This window comes from Zootoca vivipara, chromosome 5, assembly GCF_965207765.1.
Source record: "Zootoca vivipara chromosome 5, rZooViv2.hap1.1, whole genome shotgun sequence".
Lineage (NCBI taxonomy): Eukaryota > Metazoa > Chordata > Lepidosauria > Squamata > Lacertidae > Zootoca > Zootoca vivipara.
The window spans coordinates 87,670,317-87,697,476 of NC_142588.1; the positions used below are offsets into that span (position 1 = coordinate 87,670,317).

At 43.8% G+C, this 27,160-nt stretch overlaps 1 long non-coding RNA gene across 1 annotated transcript in view; it reads left to right on the forward strand.

The window, feature by feature from the left end:
* LOC148685767 (uncharacterized) overlaps nucleotides 1-27,160 on the forward strand; it is a 112,535-nt gene that overhangs the window by 62,013 nt on the left and 23,362 nt on the right. The window contains exon 3 of the long non-coding RNA XR_015949905.1: nucleotides 12,807-12,874. This is a non-coding gene — a long non-coding RNA (uncharacterized LOC148685767). The remainder of the gene's footprint in view (nucleotides 1-12,806; nucleotides 12,875-27,160) is intronic.

The window sequence follows — 27,160 nt, forward strand, 5'->3', positions numbered from 1 at the left end:
ACCAGCCTGTGAATCTTCCTCTCTGCTAAGTAACATCAGCACATGCATATTGAGCCTTAGCAGGCAGCAAATGGTGGAATCAATGGAGGTAGGTCTGTGATAGCCCCGGCTTACTCCCATCCCAAGCATAGATTGAAATGAGATATGGAAGTGAAGTGGAAGCCAGCACTTCTGTGCATCTAATAAATGCAGAAGAGAGTCTTCTGGCTGTATTGTTTATTACTGTCACAGTGTTGTAGACATAAGAAAATGTGTACTTCTTCAACCTCCCTCTGCTACACAACTATTAATGATATGGAAGTCCAGTCTTCTTTTCAGCCCTCATTATATCTCTGCATCCTACCAGCATCCAGCGGATCTCCTCCCCAAGAAGTGTGTGACTCAGGAGCTGCAGGCTTTCTTGATGAAATCCCACTGCTTCAGGCTTTTCTGCTTGACTAGACTGAGATTTCATTTCCGGTCTGAGGAGCTCACATCTCTACCAGCCGCAAGGCCTTCTTTTTCTTCCTTTTTGTAAAGTCGCCAAGGGGGTGCTTGGCTGTGGGCAGAACAGTCAGCATTTTACCATGTCACCCGGGAATGAGGTGGCACCATGGTTCTCATGTGAATCACCAACCCACAGCATGAGTTCATCAGCAACCAGGAAGGGCACGCTCTCGGATGGACAGAGCTGTTCCACAAGAATGTGACAGAAAATGTCAAAAGAAAAGCTTCACTGTCCCAAGTGATCACTCAATGAACCCAGTGAGCTGCTACATTCAGTGTTCACTATAACACACCCACCCCTCTCTGAATGACATACCGGTAGTTCTGTTGTAGAGGCCTGAGATTTGGAGCCAGTTTCTGTACAAGGCAGAAGAAGCTGCCTTATAATGTCAGACGAATGGTCCATCTAAGCCAGCATTGTCCACCCTGGCTGGCAGAATTCAGAGAAAGGTTGCAGGTGTGGTGTGTTTGGCATTGATAAACAGAAGACTTGAGGTTGGAGGGGTTCGGGGAAGATCTTTCTTCCCCAGTCTCCAATTGCAGCTGCATGTATGTACTTCTGTTTTCAAAGAGTAGGCCGAATGTTGAGAATGTGGACTGGGTGTATCTATCCACATTTCAAATCACAATGTGATTGCTTCAGCTTGCACCAACCTTACAAAAGCGCCCATATGCCATGCATCTGATGAAATGGACTCTACCTAACAAAAGCTTGCATTGCAATAAAATTGTTAGTCTTCTTAAAAGTTATTTTTTATTGCAATTTTATTCATCTTTAAGTTGCCCCCTTAAAATTTCTGCTGCAGCAGGCTAACATGGCTATCTACCAGGACCCTGATCCAGGCCTACCAATCTTCTGCTGGACACAATCCAGCCTTGGGTGCTTTGCAGAGGCAAGGGATGCGTGTCTTGGATTGTGAACTGCGTTGTGAGCATTCTGAATTCTGGATCATGGCCATTTGCTATGTGCACTGATTGGCCCAAAGTAATGGGCCTCCATGGTCCCTTCCAATTCTAAAATTCTATGAATCTATGCTTGAATCTAAAGTTCAGTTAGCTTACTGCAATGTGGATTGGTCTGGCGCAAAGAGCAAAAGGACTCCTTTTGAACACACTCTTGCACATTGAAAGTTGAAGCATCAGCATTCAGACTATTCTTAACAATTTTGCTTAGAGATTTGTTGTCTTCTTATAATGATATATCTCTACAGCTATTGTTTTGCAGAATATTCTTCTTGTTGCCTCCTCTACCCATACTTTTTTGGTTTCTTCCCATTTCCATTAGCCTCTTGAAACTTATTTTCTTGATTAAATATAATTAGCTCATTGATTCATTTTTATGTATTTGATATTCTGCTGTACTCCATTATTCCCATTGTTCACTCTTTCACCAAAACATTATTTGATATGTTATATCTTGTCATATAAGGGTGATTTTTGCAGTACTGTGTTAATTCCTAAATAAAGAATTGAGGGGTAGGGAGAGAATCCTGAAGAGGAGTCTTATGGAGTCTACATGACTCATTGAACCACTTTTCTCTCTGTTTAATTTCCAGACAACAAGAAACTTTATGAACTTAGTTCTCTGAAGAGACTTAAAATCCCACTGAGTTCAGTGAGATTTATTTATGAGAAAGTATGCTTAGGATTGCTCCTCATATCCTTTGGGGCACTTGCTAAGGCACGCAAACTTTCTTTTCGACTTTGCTTACCTACAGTAATTGACACCCTTTTCTGAAAGCCAGTAGGCACCTCTATTCCCTCCCTCCCTCCCTCCCGTACATGCGGCTACCATTTTATAGTATAATATTTACTTTGGATAATTTTAAGAAGGAGACAATTAGCATTTATACCAGACAGGATTTTTTTCTTTTTCTTTTTCTAAATAATTGTGTTTATATTGGACCATTTTTAAAAAAGAGAATCCAATAAAGTTTTGATGTGTAGGGCTTTTAGTTGTTGCTGTTGGTGGTGAAATTATTGGTTGGGCTGTATTTACATGCTTGGCTCTGGTTTTTAACCAGCACATCTTGAAATAGCTGTTGTAGTGGAAGAGGCAATGCCACTTGTTCTAAGCACCGCTCCTCACTTTTAATGGGAAACTCAAAACTTTTTTTATATTAATTGTCTTCTTGATGTTAGAATTTTGAACTTAATGGCAGAGCAGACAGCGCAAAAAGCAAACAATTAAAACATTTTATGTATTTGATTTCTGATAGACATCTCTGCAAGATAGATTTTAACATTTTCTTCTTCTTAATTCCGCCCCCCTTCCAGTAAGAAGGATAAGCTTGGAGTGCCCAGTCGCCGTGGTAACTGCCAGAAAAATTCTCCAGAAGTTTGAAGAGGTCAGCTAACAGGGTCAACAACTCTGGCCTCTTTCTGAGCTGGGGCAGGCAGGCCCCATCCTGCTGGCAGAATGTTCACCAAGGCCTAACCCTGGGAGGTGGGCCATTCCAGCTCTGATATAAATTTTTTGAGTCAGTTCACGGCCTGGACTCTCCAGGTGGCCTCCAAAATCGATGGTGACCTCTTGACCCTGTCTAACGTCGGCATCGCATCCAACCTAAGGAAGGATTTAGGCAGGAATGACAGCTTTCCACTGAGTGTTATTGGGGACAGTACAAACAGTTTGGGAAGCAAGGAGGTAGGTATGAGGAGACCAGGTCATTAAAAGCATATTAAAAAACAATTGCAGTGGGTTGAGATGGGGCCCGGGGGGGGGGGGGAGAGGAACAATCCTTGTTAGTGGTTACTTTCTGGTTCGCATTTATTTATTTATTTATTCTTTGTTTGTTTGTTTGTAAATCTTTGCAGAGGGCTGCTTCCATCCTTTTCTTCAGATCTTGCTTTTAACATTAAGGACATCCCTGGTTTTTGGTGTAGAAAGGGGGCTTTTCCTTTGTGCCAAGTCAAAACTATTTTTGCATCCACATGTAAATAACAGATGGGTTAATAAAATGGATAGATTCAGAACACAATACAGTAGTCATTTTCCTTCACAGTCTATGTATCTTCCCAGAATTGCTAAAAATGTATGTATTAAAATACCTCTTCTGCTTTTCTTGCCAGGAATTGTTAAAGAAGGTTCTTTATTCAAAAGAGTAACTTTCGAATATATGCAACCATCCCGAGATTTAACAAAACATTAAGGGCATAGTCCAGCCAAAGCTAAGCACATTTTAATCCCATTGATTTTCCTGGGACTGACAAGTGCTTAACTTTGTTTGGATTGTGCCCAAGTAAAACAGGTGCTTTAAAAAATTAAGACAAGGAAATTACATGGTATGCAAAAAATGCTCTGGAATGAAGGTGAGCAGGTTTAACTGGGGTGTTCTACTTCTGCTTTGTAAAACAAATAGTTAAGCGCACATTTGATTCCATGGGATCCAGTTGTAATGTGGGGAAGAAATGTAATCTCACAAGATAACAAATATTCATAGGCAATTTTATGTAAGTGTTTTATCAGCGCCAGGAGTTTGCTAACAAATCAGTTGAACTCTGAATTCCTTAGCAAGTGGATTCTTTGTTCAGCTTTATTTACAAAAATAGAACCCAATCCTACAACCATTACTCATGTAGTCCTCATGTATAGAGACACTCTTGCCACAGAGCAAGGTGAGAAGGATACTTCAGGCAGCAGAGTGTGGGCACCAGGAAGAATGGGAGGGAGAGCGAACTCCATGTCCTGTGCACACCCAGCCAAGGAAGGCAAATGCCGACTAGTTAATACTTTATTGACAAAAGCACACACACTTCTAGTGCCTCCATAGCTATTTTCCAGCCTTGTGGAGCATTTGATGCAACAGTGGGACCATGTGCCCCCAGGTTTATGTACCCTTGTATGACGGAGTGTGCACATGCAACCCGAGACTTCTTCTGCCGGAAGCCGTTGCTGTGCTTCCCTCTCCAAGCCCCTCCTGGTTCTTAGGAGACATCAGGGTAGATGGCGGCAGCAGTTTGACTGGCCCATCCCTCACCTGATCAGCCTCGTCCTCTGCTCCCAGCCTGCCCTGTGTTTCCCCACCTCCTTCTCTGACTGCTAGGACCCTTCTCCTAAACTCCATAAATTGCTGCCCCCATTTCCTGGATCCTCCTCTGGCCCTGTTGCCTCCGTCGCACACTCATCAGAGCCCTGCCAGTCCCTGGCACCTCACAGAGCATAATCCACCATGAGATTCTCCTCACATAAGCTCCATTGAGATGTAAGGTAAAGGGTAAAGGGGCCCCTGACCATCAGGTCCAGTCGTGTCTGACTCTGGGGTTGCGCGCTCATCTCGCTCTATAGGCCGAGGGAGCTGGCGTTTGTCCGCAGATAGCTTCCGGGTCATGTGGCCAGCATGACAAAGCTGCTTCTGGTGAACCAGAGCAGCGCACGGAAACGCCGTTTACCTTCCCGCCGGAGCGGTCCCTATTTATCTACTTGCACTTTGATGTGCTTTCGAACTGCTAGGTGGGCAGGAGCTAGGACCGAGCAATGGTAGCTCACCCCATTGCAGGGATTCGAACCGCCGACCTTCTGATCAGCAAGCCCTAGACTCTGTGGTTTAACCCACAGCGCCACCTGGGTCCCTTACTGTATGACCTGCACACAATTAATGTGGACATACAATGAACATATGCTTTTTTCATTTATTAGAATGTTCACAAAATATTGGGATTGAGGATTGCAACTCAAAGGTAGAACACCTAACATGCATGGGAAAACTCAATGTATGACTCTTGGCATCATTAACTAAAGCCGAGGGGGAGCCTTTTTCAGTTTGAGGGCCATACCACCTCATAGGCAAACTTCTAGGGGCTGCATGTCAGCAGTGGGCAGGGCTGCAGGCAAAAGTGGGCAGAGCTTTAATGGATGTGACTTATACCTTCATACAAAAGGCTATATTCAGGCCTTAGGAACATCAGAGATGTCTACATCCACCCACATTTCTACATCTTCTATCTAGGCCAGTACAAAGCATCATATTCCAGCCAGGCAAAAGCAGCCAAGGAGGGCACAGAGGGGAACTGATGCAGGGTGCAACCTGGGGAAGAGGCATGGTCCAGGAGAGTCATGAGGGCCAGATAATGAAACATAGAGGGCCACATGGGAGACCCTAGGCCTGAGGTTCCCCACCTCTGAGTTAAAGAAACTTGGGCAGGTGGGCAGGAAAAGGCCACTGTTTGAAATCTCATGGAGCCACCTGGAGTCAGATTAGCAGAATATAGCGATATATTATGGCCTGACAAAAGACAGTTTAATATGTTCAACTTTGTTGTGCTTGGATCACTTTGATGCTGAATTTTAGAAATAATTTTGCAGGGGAGAAGGCATGTTCTGGATGTAGATAACACAGAACATAACCAGAGGCTATTAGAATTGCCCACAAGTGAATTCATGAGTTCCTTATACAAAACTCAAAGGAGAACCTACTTTCCCATGCAAGTTCCCCATTGGGCATTGCTGTGAGGAACTTCAAAAAGCAGAACCATGACACACTGGTTGGTGCGAATAACACCCAGCGTTTTCTTGGGACTCTATAAATCTGAACCAGTTTATCAAGTCTCTTGTACTGATTTGGCTGTTACCCAAGGAGCCCTGGGAACTGCAGTTCTGAGAAGAGGCCATAGAGCATTGACAAAGGCTACATAAGCCCCAGCATTTGGAGCCAGGAAGGGAAGCATCTTAAAATTAAATGGGTTTCAAACTGGATTAAATTTGTTGCACTTTGAGACACTGTCCTGAGAACTACTCTGGCCTGATAACTTAATATTTAATTTATGAAAGGGGGGAAGATGTTACGCCTTGTACATTTGGGTTGTTGCTAGAGAATCCAACATTTTAAGTTTTTTGGTTTAGAACAGGGGTCCCCAAACTAAGGCCCAGGGCCGGATGCAGCCCGTGCGAGCCAATTGTGTGGCCCCCGACGACCCCCGCTGCTGCCCGCTCTTACCGGCGTGCCGCGGTGTGGTTGCCCATCAAGTTGGGCACAAGCTATTTTATGTGCCGTGCCGACCCGGAAGTGCACCGGAAATGACGTCTTCACATGCACAGAAGTCATTTCCGGTGGCGCCCTGCGCTAGAAAAAGCAAGTGCACACCCGTATGGGAGTGCGTTCCCCCACCCTCTGGCCCGCCGCGCGATCGGCGCCGGAGGAACTGGCCCAAAGCTGGGTAAGTTTGGGGACCCCTGTTTTAGAAGATGTGAGACATTATAGAGATGTATAAAATAATGCATGGCATAGAGAAAATGGACAGAGAAAAGTTTTTCGCCCTCATGACACTAGAACATGTGGACCTCCAATGAAGCTGAAGGTTAGAAGATTCAGGACATCATTAAACTATGGGATTTGCTCTCACCAGAGGCAGTGATGGCCACCAACTTGGATGGTTTTAAAGTAGGATTGGACAAATTCATGGAGGAAAAGGATATCAGTGGCCAGTAGGCATGCTGGCTGAGTTTCCACCTCCACTGTCAGAAGGAGTAATGCTTCTGAATGCCAGTTGCTGGAAATTGCAGGAGGGAAGAGTGCAGTTCTTGCTGTGGGCTTTCCTTGGGTATGTTGTTAGCCACTGTGAGAACAGGATACTGGACTAGATTGGTCATTAGCCCAATCCATCAGGCTTTCCTTACCCATGCAAAGTTTTGCCAGGAAGACCGGGAGCAGGATCTGGAGTTTAGATGAGCACAAGAACAGGAGGGTCAATGGGGACAAATTTCAGTGAAGAAGGCGGAAGTCACAGGAACACAATGCAGCAAAAAAGTTTCCTGTTGTTCAGTTAAGCCTTGAGAGCTGATGTGGAAATGTTTGCAGCTAATCAGATTTATCAGGGATCACTCAGCTTCCTGTGGGATTGGGTGACCCTTTCACTCTTAAGTGCTGGACTACAGCAAGGACTTGGGAATCTGATGAGCTGTCCAAAAAGATGAACTGTCTAAAAAGACAGCTTCAGGGCCTTAAATGAAAACCTAAAATACGACAGGTGAGACATTTAAGTTGAAATAAAATTATGGCCTAATGAACTTGCATTACTGTTGTTTGGACTGGTCTGGAGGGAAGATCTGGGTTGCTATTAGAATAATGTAATAGCAATGTAAATTTGAGGCTCTTATTGGGCATGATGTAATCTATATTGGATGTAATTCTTACAATGTTGAATGAAAAATTGAGCACTCTGCATGCTGAACAGAGCTGTAGAAATTATCTGTAATGATCAGCTCCTTACTGCTGAACTCGCATCACCTAGAATACAATTCTGTGCATAAAGAGAGAGCAGGAACGGCCAGGGGGACCCACCTTGAAATACCTGCAGAGCAACTTTAATTACTGCCATGTGCTAAAGCTGCAATCCTATGTACACTTACATGGGAGCAAGCCACAGTGAACTCAGAAGGGCTTGTTTCTGTGTAAACATGTATAAGACTGAAATGCATAAGAAAAGACAAAATCTCTTTCTCATCCCTGGTGTCTGACCAATTTGGTAGTGGAGAAATGGCCTTCCTTTCTCCAACATGTGCATCCGTACATCTTCAGAAGTAGCTCAGACATCTTTTTCTTCCATGTGTGAGTAGTCCTACCATCTGAAGCATGCATTTTGGGAGACAACTTCCCAAGTGAAATGAGAGATTGCAAAAGCCCATCTGCCAAAGGCTGCATTCAATGGCACTTGCAGTCCTTCTCTTCACACGCTACTTTAAAGTGAGGACTCTTCTTTTTTTCCATGATCCAGCAAAGCAGAGAAACTGCTCCCCCACACAGGAGTAGTAGCCAATGCACTCCTTCTGTTAGTGCAAGGATTTCCATTTGCGCAGCAAAGCTACCTGCTCTCTTCTCCCAGTGTGTCCTGCATCCTCCCCCAATCTGTTTTGCAGGGTTGGAGAAAATCCCATAGTAGAGGGTGAGGCGGGGGAGGGAAGTTCTGCTGGGCAGTCAAAAGTCTTTGTGTTGATGGAACGAGTGTGCTGAATACTGGCCATGATTTTCCTTGCTGGAAAGGAAACTTTATGAAAGGACTACATAGATTTATATGGCACTTCAAAGCATTAAAAAAAGGAAAGGAAAAAGTTCCATCTTGTACTCCTTGTAACCCCGCTTTTCACATTCCATACGCAGATAGAGTAGCATAAAGACTGAGGAAGTGTGAATTCAATGGAGAAGCAAAATGTGAATCAGAGGCTTCCTGGTCACTACACCGCAGCTGTGTCAGGATGTGTAGTCAAATATGACTGAGGTGCTAGGTCTGGCCCACTTTGGTCCCCATGCTGTGTGGATGTGGGTGTACATGTCCACCTGCACAGAAAAGCCTGCCACATATGCAACTATGTCTGGAGCCTAACTCTTAAGCCTTCCCACTGATTTTCTTCCCAAAAGGTGTGCTATTGGGGAATAACTTTGGCCTTGGTGCTCCAGAGGGAAAGGCAGGGAGCACACCTTTCATCTGAAGATTTCAGATAAGTAAAAGGTCTTTCTCAACCCTGAAGCATCTCATCTGGGTACCAAAATAACTACACATCTATCCTTCATTAAATATAGACACATCTGCCCCAAAACAAGGTCCATAAGTGCTGCAAGGAACCTGTTCAGTGTCCACTGCTGCTAGGGAGGACTCAGCCCTGTCCCTACCACATTGGATCAACCCACAAGCCCAGGCCACAAAGGTTGCCCCCAGGTGACCTGCTTATTCAGGCATGGCACGTCCTGCTTCGCCGCCTGAGGCAAAAAGGAAAGGTGCCTTCTCAATGCTTCTGTGCCAGTGGTGAAAGAGGCGGAATGCCCATGGGGGCACCTCCTCTTGGGGTTCCACCGCCTGAGGCAGCTGCCTCAGTCTGCCTCATGGGTGGACTGGCCCTGTGTTTATTGAGCATTCAGCGTTATCCATCTGCATGCAAATGAGCATTCATTCTGATTTGTTTGTGGGGAGGTTTGATATGACACTGTGTCATGCAGTGGTTATCCCACCCTTTCCAGTGCACTTTCCCATATCATTACTGCAGAATGGCCTGGTTTGTTTTGGGAGTGGGCTCGTTGCACAGAAGTCCAAATCCACTTTAGCAGTGCAGCCCACTCCTATATCACTTTAACTATCATGGATTCCTCCCCTTCACGCCAAGAATCAAGGTAACTGTGGTTTGTTAAGAGCCTCCTAACAGCTCTCAGCACCATTAACAGTGGACAACGCCCATGATTCCTTGTGGGGAGGGGGAGCCATGGCTGCTGAAGTGATATAAGAGGGCTTTAAGTATACAGTGTTGGTGTGACCTGAATTTGTTGGTATGTCACTGAATCCCACCTGCAAAATAGCAACAGGTCTGGAAGCATCCGCAGTGTGAGGAACTGAAAGCAGCTATGCTACACAATGTACCCATCAACACAACAAACATTGCTCCCTGGAATCTCCAGAAAGGATGGGAATGTTCTCTGTCTACAATCCTGAAAAGTTGCACCCAGTTGGTGTGGGCAATAGTGAGCTAGATGGACCAGTGTAACTCGGAATGAGGGAGCTTCCTCAGTTCCTCTCAAGCCATCAATCTGTCTTGTCATGAGAGACAGTCAAGGGAATTTTAAAAACTTTACCTAAGCAAAATAAAGCTAGTCAACAAAATTTTATCATCTCTGAATCTTAAACATGGCACTTAGTAAATGAGAGTTTAACAGGGCTAGTTCTAGAAAGCATTGTTTTTTCTACAACCTCGTATCACAGCATTGTGTTATGGCCATTTAGCTAGCTACTGACAGTGGCAGTTGGCCTGTTTTGTATCTTGTCCCTGTCTTCAGCTTATTATTTAATGGAGCGTTATTGGGGTTTTGATTGATTTTGTGTGTGTGTGTGTGTGTGTGTGTGTTGTCATCAAATCTATATAGCAGTTTACCTGTGCAATGTGCCTCGTCAATCCATTGGTCCATAAAGCAGTGTTGTGTGGGGGTTAGTGACAGGTATTTCAGCTAAACTAACTAGAAAATAGGGCTGACTTCCCGAAGACCCAGAAACTCCATGTCAGCATGTCAGATTTGAACTCAAGCTTCCCCAATACCCCTTGGTCAACATATCATCCAGCGACGGACTCACCTTCACAAACTGCACGCCGCATATCAGAGCATGGAAATGCAGCATGCAGGAAATTAAGGGGTGAAATAATGGAAGGCAAGACCCACATGAGGTATATGTGCTGGCGGAGGAATGGTGGATTTTTGAAACAGTAGATAATGTCTTGGCCAAGATCTCCTTAAGCCTGGGTCTGATGGGTGAGGTCTTTAAGACATCCAAGGCCTACTCCATTAAGAGCTTTAAAAAGGAACAGCGCAGGCTTAAAGCCAATCCCTCTCTTTAGAGACAACCATGGTGGGCGTAATATGATCGCGGCAGTGCAAGGCCATGAGCAAACATGCAGCTGCATTCTGAAGCCAGGCGCATCAGAGAAGCCTTGTCAGCAATCAACTGTCAGAATAACCAGGGCGTGGGTTTCTGTTGAAGGCAGAGCCCGCGCCAAGACCCCTGCTTCTGAGAGCCAACGTGGATCTGCAGAGAGGATGTTGAATTTGGAATGACACCACGTGCCTCTATTGATGTTAAAATCACTTACCTCCCTGCTTTAGCTGTGAACAGAGCGAACAGGTGGTTGAACAAATGGGGCACAACTAGTTTGGCTCTGTGAGGCAACATGAAGCAGTAGCTCGAAATGAATGAAGAACTGTTTTGTGCATCCAGATCACGGGGGGGGGGGGGAGTGGGATGTGATTCTTGGGAGGGGTGAAACTGGCATGTCTCTCCCAGAGCGAATTGTTCAAGTTACTCTCTTTTATTTTATTTGATAAATTTATATGCTACTCTCAAGAGTTCCTGTACAATTAGAACTTGTGCAGGAGGGATGCACAAATTCTGCCTTTCGTGCTAGATAATTTGCAGCGGGGAGGATGGTGTGATGCGGGTGCACTGGCAGGGCACCTGAAGGAGAGTTTGCTAAAACACTCAGATAAACTTGTTGACAAGAAAAACGGTTCAACGTGGAACAGATTTCCTCCTCTGCTTTACTGCAGGCATTTAAACAGGCATTCATAGCCATTTCTTGTGAATGCTGTTGATGCACCCTACGTTGAGTATTCCGATAATCAGTAGGTTAGTCTGGGTGACCTCCAAGATTCATTTCAACCACAGTTTTAAATTGCAATGATTCTATATCAGCATGACCTGACTCACAGGGTTGTTGTGAGGATAAAAGGAGAGAGGAGAAATATTCGTTATTGCTCTGAGTTCCGAGATTATAAAGGCAAGTACAGTAGTACAGTAATTGTAAAAATTGTTTCCCCTCCCCTGACAAGGAACAGCAGCAGCAGCAGCAGCAACAACAACAACCATGCACTTTCAAGCCAGTCTATGAGGGCTTGAAACTTTTAAAATAAATAAGTGAAAACTGATGTTCTTGGGATGAAAATAATTCTGTGGCCAGTAGCAATTACGGTGCAGGTCTAGTTACAGTACAATAGCACACTCTGGGGATAAATATTCCCAAGGTACAGGTGGGGAATTGATGTAGACAGAGCATGACTAAATCAGTGGGCTACACAATGAGTCCTTGGCCAAGGGGAGCTTAACCTCAGGTGCCCCTGAGTTACACCTGGGGCACTGATCCCACAACAGCCTCTCACTCACTCACTTGCTGATGATGACTGGTGAGTAATCACTTTCATTTTCCCTTTACTACATCTCTCTCTCTCTCTCTCTCTCTCTCTCTCTCTCTCTCTCTCTCTCTCTCTCTCTCTCTCTCTCTCTCTCTCTCTCTCTCTCTCTCTCTCTCTCTTGTTACATGAGTTATGATAACATGTAAGCAGCTTATAGAATTCTTATCAGTAGACGCTGAGCACAATGCAACAATTAACTCTTAACGACAGCCGCCTCTAACTATGAGTGACATGTCATAAATTATGTTTGAACTGGCTCCTTCCACTCTGGAGAGTCTCTCCACCACCCAGCCAGACCTCATAAAGTTGCACTCGCAGGCTTAATCCTACTTGGACTGGTGCCCTGCCTCCCCCTCCCTCCCTCCCTCCCTCCCTCCCTCCCTCCCTCTCTCTCTCTCTCTCTCTCTCTCTCTCTCTCTCTCTCTCTCTCTCTCTCTCTCTCTCTCTCTCTCACACACACACACACACACACACACACACATTCCCAGCCCCAAACTTGGGCACAGTCGCCTTTTCCAACAAGGGAACAATCTTTGTTTCTGTTACCTTATTCGGCCAAAGACCTGAACAACTAGCTATGGCATTAGCAGGGCCTGCAGGCAGGACTCCCGGCAGGCCAGCCAACCTCCAACAAACCCCTTTTTATCCTCTGGTTTCTAGGAAGAATTATGATGGCGGTGCCCTGCTGCTGATGAGTCAGATCTGTGGTGGGCCTGGAGAGAAGTCCTGTAAGTGGGGTGTACTGTAAAACAGGGGCTCCCATTCATCAAGGACCCTGTGTGTAATAAACCACAAAAATGGGGGAGGGGGGAGGGGGGAGGAAGAGAAGGGGGGAAGCAGCTGCAGAGAGCAGGAACAAACAACCCAGCTCATTCTTTAGGAGCCAAAAGTTTCTAATTTGCTGCTGGGCGGCTCAGCTCCCTGGCATCCTTTAGGAGCGGACAATGTCTGGCACTTGCTTGCACCCAGTTCTGCTCCTAGAAGTTCTGAGGTCCAGGGAACAGCTTTGTTTGGAACCCAAAATGTAGGCACAAGTTGAATAGAGAAAGAAAAGCACCACTCAGGGACATCAGAAAAAGTTTAAAGTTTCGATGTGTGGGGGCCCTGAATCTAGCCGACCTACTGGGGGTAGGGGGTGAAATGGTACTTGGCCTTGTCTCTGGAGGCAATTATAAACAAAGCATCATGTGAGCAGTGAGAGAGGAAAGGGAGCCTGATGGATGTATAAGGAAGTTTGTTGGGGGCGGGGGGGGGGGTGAGAAAGAGACATATTCTGGAGCAGCTGAGATCACTGGGTGCTGCTTTATTTTCAGAGGCAGGCTAGATATTTTTCCCAGCTTCAAGCTGCACAGCCAGCCATGCTTCTGGTTGCTAAAAATGCAAGTTTTCAAAATTTTAAAAGTATATAAAAAGCATATAGAAAAGTAAGGAGAAGAGATGGGTGTCAAAGAGTTAAGAAATATTTGATCTTGGCTTGCATTAAGGGTCCTCACAGTCAGGTTGGAAAATGTTGTGTGAGACCACTTCTCCTATAAAAGAACCCAGAAGGAAAGTGGAAATTGCAAAATAAACTGGTGCTTCCTACGGTCCTTATTTTCCAGGGCCAAGCTCCACACAAATTGAAAATAAATAGCCAATGGATTATATGTGATGAGTAAAGTAAAAAAACCAAAACAGGATTTACCTTTGGACTGATCCACAATGAGAGTGATTGGTAAAATTTGGAGTGAGTTAAAAAGTAATTGTAGATTTTGTTTCTTGCACCAAACTTTCCAGAAAAAGTGATTATCTCACTTTTTCACCCTTCACCACGCCTCATTATTCCAATCTCAAGAGGGGGGGAAAACGCAACAGAATTCAGATTTGCTTTGATAACTAATAATATATTACATGAATGACCTTTAACGCCCATTTTGTGCCTCAGCCAGGTTGCTCCCGGGGTAGGTCTTGCTATCTCCCCATCCTTGCTATGTTACTGAAATTAGGTATGTGCTCTGCAACCGCTTAGTGATTTATAAGAGAGAAGATGGCATGAACACTGACATGGGTTGCAATTCCAGACCATTGGCTCATGCAGTCATTGTTCAGTGAAGCTCAGGTTCCTTACAGCTTCCCTCAGGAGAATATGTTTCTCACATGTTTTGAGCATTGTAACCCAACCCTCAAATAGCAAAATGTACTAGCTGGGATAAGGCAATTATTTTAACAGCAGGGAGGACACTTGAAATATGCAGTAGTGTGCAGGTGCCACAAGCAACTGCTTGTGCAATGCCCATGACGTTGGTGGCAATGTTCAGCCTAAAAAGCAGGGACTCTTCCAGAAAGGAGGTGTGTAAAATTCCCTCGTCGATTTCACCCTCTTCCGCCTGCCACCTTTCATGGACTTTTTCATTGGATGCGCTGCCCACACAAAACTGACACCAGAGATGGCCTTTTCTTTCTCTCTGGCGAGGGAGACGTTGCTGCTGTAGCCACGGTTTGAGGATTAGGCCGAGAGATTAGAAAAGAATCCTTTCATTCTTGGTTTCCCAAGCAGGTGCAAGGCATTGTGGGAATACCACAGGAAGAACTCCCCCTCCCCTTCCCCACTGTTCTTCACCGCAGGGATGGGATAGCACAAATTCCAGGAGTTGTTCTATCACAGCCAAGCCTGGACCCAGCTGACCTCAATGGGAGAGCATGGGATGCTCAGCAGCATCCCCTGGGATGAGGTGCTTTGTGTGTGTGTAGATATGTGTGAGGATCCACCCCCCACCCCACCCCACCCCCGGATGCATTAGGGTAGAAGGCATTCCAGTGCTTCTGGAATTCCTGCAGGTGTTTCTGAATGCAAAGGGGTCCTTTCAGAGCCTCACATCTGCATCCATCATGTGCATTTGGGCATATGATCGGGCTGTTTGTTTGTTTGTCCGGCTGACTGACGTGGAGTGACTAGAGCTGTTGATCGAAGGTCATCAACAGAATAGCTCTGTTCTCCGGAGTTTACTGGACCCCAACCATCCTGGGTGACTCCTGACAGCCTTCTGTTTTTTGGCGGACGCTGCACGGTAGTAGCAGGATTTCTAATAAAGTTGCAAACAATTTGTCTTTTTAGTGTGACAATTGCCTTTGGGGAAGGGGGAGAATGATCTAGGCTGTGCATTAAAAAAACAAAAACTATGAGGATTAATATATCATACTGTCTCATTGACTCAATGTGGGTGACAAGATGTTTTTAAAAGATTATTTTTTTATTAAAATAAATCAACCAGAGCGCTAAATTGTTGTCAACATAAGCAGCAGATTAATCTAATAAAGCACTCACAGATTATTTGGGGGCAGGATTTAATTGGCAGGGCTGAGGGGCACTTTTTTTATTTTCAGAGACCCTCAACTCCAGCACATTTTAGCATAATATGGACTGGAGAAGACAAGATCAAAAATGGATTTTCCTTTGGAGAATTATTGGCAGGGGTTTGGGTTGTATCTCCCCACTTTTTCTTTTATGAAAATGAACTTCCTTCATGCTTCTTTCACTATACTCAAAATATATTGAGGTTTAGCAGTATGTAGAGTGACTTATCTGTAGTTGACTCTTTAATTAGTCAGTTGATCAATCATTGAGCATACAGGCTTAAAGGGAAAAAGCCCTTTGATTGTCTGGCCGTGGAAGCCGCTGGGGTATGTGTGTCTTAAGCCACATCTCCCGGCTTGCCTTGCTTCTCACCTCCAGTACCACCGGCATTCCTGTTCCCACCATGAGCCTGCTGGGCAAAGCTCTGGGATTCAAGCGCACCATCAATACCAACTTCTCTGAATACCTAGTCAGCTAACCCTCCCAAGAGACAATCCCAGCACAGCAGACCCTACAATAGGGATGGGGAATCTCAGGCCCTGGGATTCTGCTCGTATGATCTCAGCCTGCTCTCCTGAGAGTAAAGGAATCATGCTGAGTGGGAGGCCCTATCCCACAAGGCGGTGTACAAGGGGAGGTTCCCAGGACCCACTGGTTTCACAGCCAGGTGGTGACCAGGCCCAGATGCCAGATCTATTAAAGTTCAGCAAGGAGGCGGCAAAGTGTGTCCTCAAACCATGCCCCGGGACTATGACTTGATGATGCATTGAATATGAGGAGCAAAGAATACATACGTGTGTGTGTGTGTGTGTGTGTGTGTGTGTGTGACAATCAAAGCCCCAAATGGAAGTTTCACTTCATATGAGCAGAAAGTGTAAGCAGTAGTTTAAGGGTTGGTTGCTAAAGTCCCATAAATCAAGATTGCAAAGCAGATAGTAGGAGAACAGGATGAATTTGCTGGTGTTCTTCTTCCCTTCTCATCCCTTTTACCTTTCGTGCCATGCATTTTTAAACTGAAGGTCCAAAAGCAGGGACTTTTTATTTATTAATTTGTAAGCTACTATGGGGTATAAATGCTCTGGATGAATGGATCTTCCAAACTGTGACTTACAGCACAAACCTAACTTGGTCTACTTGTGATTAAGTTGTGTATAGGACTCAGTGCCCTTAGAAGGTTGCTGCAAAAGGAAGTCCTCTAAATAAACTCGCTTTCAGGATTTGAAAACTATCTTTCGTACTTCAAACTTCACAGCAAATAATTTTGTTTTGCATTTATTTCTTAAAATGCAAGCTCGTTTTATAGCATTTGTTCATGTTAAGAACTGATTTGAGTAGTAATAATATTTGATAATGAAACACACACACTTTAAACTATTTCCCACATTTCAATCCCTGGCAGAGTGCTTCCTAATGAGCCAGAAATTGAAACTTTGCCTCCTTTGTCCTTAACACTGGAAGCAGAATCACACAGTAATCCACTGTGGATCAGTCAATTGTGGACTGAATCCACAGCAGACCAATTTAACAAGCCACCCAGAAAGAGTGAACTGGAAGCTGTTTTGTAGAAAGACGGGGGTCCTACATTAAAATATATACACCGTACATTTAAAAGTTTGCTTTCCACAAACCAATCAGAGTTACTGAATGATATCCAGAATGCAAATGCAAGACGCAAAATAAAATAAAAGAGGGGCAAACCCAGCAAATCTAATCATTTCTAGAGCTGTTATATTGCTGGCAAGCTATTAAGATTTAAATTCAAGTTGCAAATCAGATTCTCACTATTTCTATCATTGCCAAAGGAAACTTTGGTGAGCAGCCCTACATATTCTTTTTTTTTAAAATGAAGAGTTGGTGATGGAAGAGTTAAAGATACAATGAAAGGCTGTTTTTAATTTCAGCATGAGCACTACTGATGCACTCTGAAAATCCATCCTGCAATGCTGAAATCCTAAATTGCCAGTGCCCTGCACCCCACTGGAACATTTCAGTCTGCTGTTAGTGATTCCTCAGCATGTGAAAGATTTGAAGGGGGAGGTGAGCTCTCCAAAGAGGGGTTTGAGCTTGGGGTCTTTGTAGCCAAGAGGCAAAACATTGTGAACCTGTGGAGAAGGAACTCAGAAACCCCCTTGAGGCACCGGGAAAGAGACAGAGACAAAAAGCCTGTTACATGCTTGCAAATCACTCCACTGCTGTTATTTTATTTACTGGGGTCCACAGGAGGATTGTTTCACTTTGCACAATTTTTTAAAGCTTTGTGATCTGGATTCTTTTTCCTCCCTTGCACCCCGTCAGAGTGATGGAGTGCCACTTGCACCGAGAAATGTGCAGAGGAAAAAAGACCCCCCAAAGCTAGGGGGGAAGAGGGATGAATTAGAAATTATATTAGGAAAGAGGGAACGAGGGGCGGGGGGAAGAGAAAAGCATGCACAGATATCCAGGTCAACATTTTGCACCTGCTTTCAAGTTTGCAGGCTGTACTAAAAAATAATCGAAACACTTGTGAAACACTTTGGGCCAGGCTTTCAAAGGGGTGATACCCAAAATTGTTGTTTTAAGCTTCAAGCTGCAGATACCTCTCCAACATGTACATGGGAAACTTTGCTATCCATGAAAGTAACATGGGAATTGATGCAAACAGACCAGGCACCCCAAAGCATGGTGGAATAATGAGTCAACAGCAGCAAACAAATTTAGAGCTTCATTCTCCCCCCCCCCCCCCGAGAACTACAATCCAACAAAATGTAAGCATTCTGATTCCCGCTGATTTCAGCAAGAGAGATTAAAGCTCAATAAGCCCCACTGAATGCAGAGGGGCTTCCTTCTGATTAAACATGCATTGGTTTGCATTGTTAGTACCAAATTCATTTTTACCACTGAAATCAGTGGTGTATAAAGTGGTTTAACTTTGGCTGGATGCTGCCCATTAATTCGTTCAATGCTGTTATACATACCGTAAAATAAATAAAAGAGAGGGCATAGTCTGGTCAGTAATAAAACACTAGGCCATCAACAATGCTAGTGATACTCATTGAAATTAACAGGCGTTCAATTTCAGAGGGTCTCCTCTGAGTATAACTTAGTTGGGCACCTCCCTATGTGTTTAACTCTCCCACTGAAATGGATGAGACATGAATGCGTAACTTTGATAGACCATGCCCTATGTATTAATAAATGTTTATTGTTTAGCACTGTGATTGAAAATTCTCAAATCAGCTAAGTGCACTTCAAGCAGCAATTCAGCACAAGGTAACCTGGCTGGGACCAAGTCCCTTTGAACTCAATGAGATTCTGGCTAGACGTGTGCAGTCTGTGTGTAGTCTGTGTTTGAAGGTTGCTAGTTTATACTTGAGCTGCCTGTCCTTGTGCCCAACTTAATAAGATTAGTTTGATTTGAATTTTTAAAAAATCATCAGTCCTTTGCTCCAGCTTCCAGATTGTGGCATAGTGTCATCAGAATGCTGTGGTTTGGGGCTGACGTGTCTTTCTTTGGAGCAGAAGGCCTAGAACAGAGATGGAGGAACCCTCATGGCCTTCCAGATTTTGTTGGACTATAATGCCCATCACCCCTGACCATGGCCATGCTGGGAGTTGTAGTCCAACAACTCCAGATAGTCCTCATGTTCCTTATCCATAGTCTATGCCTTATGAACCTATGACAACTGACTAAATTGGCAATAAGTAAGTGACGTATACACTAGGAGGTCATGATTTAGACGGTTGGTCACCTAGTTCTGCATGTGCAGATGCTGGAAAGCAGACTTCTGTGTTGAACAAATTCTAGATTAAAGTGGTTACCAAATTACACTGAAAGTACAATTGGAGGAAAATTGGGGTTCAGCTACCAAGGGATAGTGTTTTGACATTTCTGAGAGTCTCACCTCTCCTGGTAAACCCAGGAATCACTGGTTGAGACAGTGTTTTAAACTGTTTTTAGTGGATTGTAGGCAGTGCTGGCCCTACTTAGAGTAGACCCATTGAAATTGATGGACCTAAGTTAATTTCAGTGTGCATAATCAGAGTAGGACTGCCATTGGATACAGCTCAGAATGTTTTTAACTATTTTTCAATTACTTTTTTTTATTTTAGTTTCAGTGTGTTTGCTGCCCTGGGCAGTAAGGTGGACAAGGTGGGATATCTGTTGAAATAACAGTAGTAGCAGCAGCAGCAGCAGCAACAATGCATTCTTGGGGTGTGGGTAGGGATAGCTTAGCGATATGGCATTTGCTTTGCATATAGAAGGTTCCTGGTTCAATTCCTGGTATCTCCATCAAGTGCTAGGTGATGGGGAAACCATTTCTGAGATCCCAGATAACCCCTGTTGGTCAGAAGACTACACTGGGCTAGATACTGAGACAGTGTGGTATAGTGGTCATAGCAGGGGTCAGCAAACTTTTTAAGCTGGGGGCCGGTCCACTGTTCCTCGTACCTTGTGTGTGGGGCAGACTATATTTGGTGTGTGTGTGTGTGAACAAATTCCTATGCCTTACAAATAACCCAGAGAGGCATTTTAAATAAAAGCACACATAAAATGAAGGTACATTGCGACTTGCATACCGTGTATGCTGCCTGATGGAGGATTATAATTTTAAACCAATTTCCTTGCAACATTTCCTCAACTGAACCCTAAACATGTGTCTCCTTTCATGAAGCAGCTTTTTGTGTTTGAGTGTGTGTTTTTAATTGGGGTGGAATGATTTTTTTGTGGGGGGGGGAACCCATCTCTCATCATGCCTCAGGTAGCCGCCACCCCCCATTTTAATACTAAATACAAAGAACCCACTGGATATCCCGATCCTGTCTTTCACCTAGCCAAGCCATGCGATTCTGAATTCATACAGTGGCATTTTGACTTCTAGTTCATCTGAAAGCACTGTAAGATCTTCTTGGTTGTGTGATAGCTTTTACAGGTATTCCTCAGCAATAAATTACTTTAATGGTTAATGTATCCTAGTGTACAATAAAAGTGTGTGTGTGTGTGTGTGTGTGTGTGTGTGTGTGTGTTGTTGCTGCTGCTGCTTTAGGGTGCAATCACTCAAGCTCAGCCATTAGAAATAGGTCAGAACATGAGATAAAGTTTAGATAATACATATGTGCAATGTGTGGTTTGTGACGCAGGATAGAAAATACCAGCAACAAAGGGGAAATTTCAGTTGATGAAATCCCTCTCCCTGCACTTGTTATAATAATAATAATAATAATTTATTATTTATACCCCGCCCATCTGGCCGGGTTCCCCCAGCCACTCTGGGCGGCTTCCAACAAAACAGAAATTCTAAAATACAGAGTTCTCTTTTGCCTACCAACCAGTGTGGCTGGTAAGAAAAGCACTCTGCAGGGTTGGGGGGCGGGAGACAGAATGGAGGAGAGAGAGGAAAAAAAGAGAGAGTCACTTGCAAACAACACAAAAATGCTGTCTTTAGACAGCTCAAACTTAGGAAGTTGAAAAGAGAGCAGGTAATAAGTGTGTAAGCCTGAAAAGGTAGCTTCTTCCTCCTGGGTGACAGGTTTTCAGAGGTATTTGCAAGGTGCCTGAGCTGGTAATTAGCACCCAGAGCCAGATGCAGGAAATAGTTCTGGTCACCTCAGACACAGAATGCATAATAAGCTGAAGGGCTTGCTTTTCAATGGGTGATTGACTCCGAACAAAGGCCCCAAACAGAACAGAGTGCAGGACTTAGAGAACGTAACCCAAGAGCCACTGGGCTCCTTTCCCATCAGTTTGCTGGGCTCCCCACCACCCCCCCCCCGTCACTCTCTTCTAAAGGCTGATAACATATTAAACATTTTGCAAGGCAACGTTTTCTTTCGCGGAAGAAAGAGCAAGGATCTAATGCGTTAGAAAGAAACGTTTCGATGGATAAGGGAAACATATACTGTTCGCAGCCAAAGAGAAATCGTTGGTGATTTATTCCCTACAGATACCGTCAGAAGAACTTGCTTTAAAAACAAAACAAAACAAAACTACCTTCCTTCGTGGGGGGTTATTTAGGCTGAGGTCTGCAAGCCACTTGGGACCTAAGTTGATTTTGCCTCCTTGGTATCAAATGTTTCAATAAATTAATTCAGTCGGGACGCACTAGAGAGTCTTTCCTTCCTTCCTTCCTTCCTTCCTTCCTTCAAAATCTTTTTATTTTACAAGATTTATATAACACTTGATTGTAATACAACCTCAAAGCAGTTTACGAAAAGATTTTTAAAAAATTATCAGTAAAAACACAGTTAAGAACAGCTATTCAAAATGTTCAAAGAATGAATTGAAACTGAAAAACACATGCCAGCATTCTACATGTTTAGATAGGCTTGCCTAAAATGTTTTTAGTGGGTGCTGAAAAGAGTACAATGAAGGTACCTGCCTGGTCTCAATAGGCAGGGAGTTCCAAAGTGTGCTGCCACACTAAAAGATAAATTTCTTACATATGTGGAACAAGTACTATGTGGTGCCTGTACCAGTGCCAGTTCGACAGATCGAAGAAGCTGAGTGGGCATATATGGGGGGGGGGAAGCCTTTGGGCTCATCCAGCAGGGCTATTTTTGTTTTATGTTGCCTCTCTTTCCTGGATCAGAGGCAGTGTGCCTCTTGTCTACCACCTGCTGGGAACTGTGAACGGGGAGTGTCGCTTTTGGTCCCTAGTTAAGGTCAGCCGAACTTCAGGGACCTGGGGAACCACCAGACCTGCCCCATCAGAGGCTCTCATTGATCCGAGGTTCGTGGCAATCCTAAAATTATGGGAGGAAAGGTGGGGCGTTGTAGTCCCAGCAAGATAGCAGAGGCAAAGTGCTGGTGGGCAGGTACCATGTTTCTCCGAAAATAAGACACCGTCTTATATTTATTTTTCCTCCAAAAAAACCCCACACTATGGCTTATTTTCAGGGGATGTCTTATTTTTTTCCTCCTCCTCCTGCCATGGCCGGCATTGCCACTGCACCCATCACTATGTCTTATTTTCGGGGTATGGCTTATATTCCTTGAATGCTTAAAAATCCTGCTACGGCTTATTTTATGGCTACGTCTTATTTTCGGAGAAACAGGGTAACAATTGCTCAGCTGCATTCTCAAAGTACCTGCTCCCATTTCTTAGTGATAGAGCTGGATGGAGCTTTCCCTACAGCCCTTGTGAGCAACTGGAAGACTTGATAACCATCATTGTATCTGATGTACATTCATGCATACCTTTTCTATCATTTTCTGAAGTCTGTGTGGAAGTTTCTTGTTTTACACATTTCCCTATAAGTTTGCTGTTTTTTAAAAAAAGATCTTCATGGAAGGTTGTCAGCATTTTCTGCTAATATACATGTGTTAGTATGCAATTTTCTCCAATATGCATAGATTTGTAAACAATTTCCTCTAATGCCCTTTTGTGTTAATTTCTTCTTCTTCTTCTTCTTCTTCTTCTTCTTCTTCTTCTTCTTCTTCTTCTTCTTCTTCTTCTTCTTCTTCTTCTTCTTCTTCTTCTTCTTCTTCTTCTTCTTTACCTGCCCTTCACACTAAGGTCTCAGGGCGGGTTGCAACAATTAAAACACAGTATCACACCGTACTAAAAACAGCTTAAGATAACTTACAACTGAAAAAAACAAGGTGACATCTCAAGTCTCAAACGCCAGAGCGAACAGGTTGATCATCAGCATTTGCCAAAAACCCTGTAATGATCTCTGTCGGAACTGAATCCCACAAATTATATATTTGCTTATGCACACTTTCTCCAGTAAATGCTTTATTTGGTTGGAGAACACCATTGCAAAATTTGGAGAAGTGCGAATTTCTAAGGAGGGAAATTACGGGTGGAAATTTCCAGAAATGGAAATTATCGGTTGCAGATTTGCCTTTAAATGCAAACTGAATTAAATTTCTCCCACCACCCTTAAGACCACCCCAAAATGCCTGTCCGCAGGCTTTTCCATCTGAGTTGTTCCTCAGTCTTTCTGGCTGGCTTGTCCAGTGCCATTTTATTAGCACGGCATCTCCTTTGACATTCAGTGGCATGACGTCTGACGCAGTTTAAAATAAATCGCCCCCATTGCTCCCTGGCTGCCTTTCTGAGCCCTCTGCTTTCAATTAAATCCATCATCGACTTTAAAGGTATGGCCTCAGTATATAGGGTTTACAATGACCCTGAAATACCTTTATCCACACCATCTGAGACTCCTTGAACAACCTTCTGTAGACTCCAGCTTGTGGTTTAAAATACCTAGACACATGGCTTTGCTGTTAGATCCTGTAGCAAAGTACAAGCATCAAGCTGTTTAAAGTCTTTCAAGGTATGACCAAGGCTCGAACTGTCCTCCGCAGTGAGAAATCAGGGGAAGCCTAAATCTCTGGAGGCATTGAAGAAAAGATTTGAAAAGCCTTCCTGTGAGTTAAAGACTTCCTTGTTTCATTCCAGCACACGTAGCCTTTTAATCACGTGTGTTTCTGCCAGAGCATCATCACAGCTCGTACCACATTGTGGGCACACAAGAATCCTTTGCCCATTGAACTTCTGCCTTTTCATTTGTATCTGGTTTTAAGTTTTATTTTATTTTCTTAAAGCAGGGATACTAGCTTACATTTGATTGCCTGGAGTTTAAAGACATTTCTGGACTCAATCATGCTATAAAGAAAGCTATTGTTTTGCCCAGAAGGGCGACTCTGCAGAGGTAACCAGCAATAGGCCAGAGCTTCTCCAGGCCTCGGAAAGGGAGGTCGTAACAACTTCATAGAGAAAACGGAGAGCTGCACAAATGGATCAAAGGCAGCAAATGCCACAAAGTAGCAATTTAGATCTAGGACTCTGTATCAGGAAGACACAAAGACTGGAGGCCATTCTCCTCCAAGGTGCCCAAGCAGTCGCCTTGCATTCTGACCTTTCAAGGAAAAAAAGCCACATCAGCAATCTTCTGTAGGACTCCTCTTTAACTGTTGCAAGAAGTTAATGTCACAGCTGATTAACTGACTGACCAAAGGTTGCAACACTAAACACACTTATTAGGGAATAAAGCCCATCGGATCTGGCAAAACTGTTTAGGATTCTATGGTAGGGGTGCTTCTGCATGGCAGTTTATTGTGGACTCCGGGATGATAATGTAGCACTTGCACCTCACCATCCTCCTCAAAATGCTGCCCTATTTCCCTCCCTATCCCACCTTGTAATGGAGATTTACTGATTCTGTTTTTTTTAATTAAAAAAATGGATTTTCTACAGAACTGGTAAATCCAGATTACATGGGGGAATAACGAGATGGCATTCCAAGGAAGTTGCTGTCATGTGTGAACGGCTCTGAGCTTTTTGGTTTTTAGTGGGCTTTTTTTTTACAATCAAGTGGTGTATGAATTTTAATTAATTAATTAATTAATTAATGAAGATGCATGCACGCCTGAGCAGCACTAAGTTCACAATAAGCTGCTGTGTGGAAGCACCGTCCCTCTTTGTTTCTATATTCTCCTAGAGAGCACCTGCATGCTGCACAGTCCAGAGGACAGTCCTTCAAGATTCAGGACCGCTTTGATAAAAGATGATGCCATTCATAGGAACACCATGGCTGCCAAGTTTTCCCTTTTCTTGCGAGGAAGCCTATTCAGCATAAGGGGAAATCCCTGTAAAAAAGGGATAACTTGGCAGCTATGAGGAACACAGGAAGCTTCCTTCTATCAAGCCATCCCATCAACCCATCTAGCTTGATATTGTCTACACCGATTGGTAGAAGCTCCCCAGGGTTTCAGATACAAACCTTTCCCAGTCCTACCAGGAGAAGTGAGGGACTGAACTTGGGGTCAGGGTAGTTATCCATACTGGTGTGATATGATGTGCTTCTCCTGCAAGCTGGCTTGAAGATCCTGATCTGACAGGTGGCAAGATGGGATGTCAATGAAAACATAAGCACAAACAAATTGTTTTATCAAGCTAGATTCTATACAAAGCTACAAAGACAGGCCCAGTCTAAAATTTAGTACAGTGGTACCTCTACTTACGAATTTAATGCGTTCCAAACACACATTTGTAAGTCGAAAAAAATTGTAAGTCGAATCCCATAGGAATGCATTGGGAGAAAAAATTGGTAAGTAGAAGCAACTCTATCTAAAAATTCGTAAGTAGAAAAAATCCTATCTAAACTGCATCCAAGATGGTGGACGGAGCTCCATTCGTAAGTAGAAACATTCGTAAGTAGAGGTACCACTGTACATGGTGAAAGACTAAACAAGGAAGGGGTGGAGCCCAGATCTTGCTCAACTCTCCTCCGTTGCTCCTCTCTCTCTTTCTCCCCCCCCCTCACTTTAGTCCTTCATGAGATCTGATCTCTTTGGCCTAACATTGATCCTGCTACCCCAACTGTGCATGTGTGAAATGGAACTTTAGCCCCCAGGATCCCTGGCAGGGGAAGCCAGGACCAATTCAGGTTTATAGTCCAGACAAAACTTAAGTTCATTTATTTTTAAAATAGACGGGAGATCCTTATAATTCTGATAGCTGCGCCAGAGCCTATTGCTCAAGCCTAGATTCCTGCTATTAATAGCTGGTTTCCAGATCCCTTTAATAATAAAGGAACTCCAGCAGATGAAAAACTGATCTCTCTCTCCCCACTTAAATTTAATCTGCCATTCTTTGCCAGCAGCACACATAGCTGAGAGGGTCAGGGAATCATTGTGAGAGTGGAAAAAACACAATTAATTTGGTATCAAAAGGTAATAGGATAAGGCCTCGGAAACTCTTGCCTATTGTTCTGTAGAATTAACTTCTGTAGGTCAGATGCCTCTGGTCACTGACCTCAAACTAAACAAGATATGAACAGGCTGGTTACAAAAAAAGAAAAGAGTGCTTTTTATTGATCCCAGCCTGACTTTTGTAGGGGAGGTGTCTTCCTTCCTTCCTTCCTTCCTTCCTTCCTTCCTTCCTTCCTTCCTTCCTTCCTTCCTTCCTTCCTTCCTTCCTTCCTTCCTTCCTTTTCCTAAAGGATAGCCAAACAAAAAAACATTTCACACTTGACATCTAACAACATATAATTTCAACCATTTGCTGTACGAAAGGCATCCAACTTTTGATGTGTAATCTTTCAGCTCAGATAGATATAGATAGATCTTTATTTCGGCTAAAAGCCCACAGAAAGAAAAATAAATCAGAAACATAAAACACACATACACATTTCTGATACATAAATAAAATATAACTATAAAATGATTACACCGCCAAGTATTGGGGGGGGGGGTCAGTTTCAGCTCATCTCCTACCCCTTTCAGGTGCTACCTGAAGCCATCCCCCCCCCCAACACTTGAACTCTGGAGAGGTATATAATGATCCCCCAATTTCTGAGGAACTTGTACCACCTGGCCCACAATTATATTCACAAGAAGAGAGCAAGAGCACACAGGGGAACTCCCTTGAGATACCTGTAGGGTTCTTATTTTTCTTCTCTCTTTTTTTGGGGTGGTGGTGGTGGGTTGTCCTGTGTTTTTCTCTAACCTTGAGAAAAAGTTTTCTTATATTAATCTTTGTCTTCTTTTTCAAATGTTAATAAAAATTAAAAAAAACAGATACCTGCAGGGTGACTTGAATGACTTCTATATGCTAAACCTGTAACTGTGCATACATTTATTGGGAGTATTTGGACATTTTTCTGAGCAAACATTGCCTAATTCCATATGTGCCCATTTGACTGCTTGGGTCTGAGGAAATAGCCCTGTTACAGGAGCTGTGCGTTCTGCAGC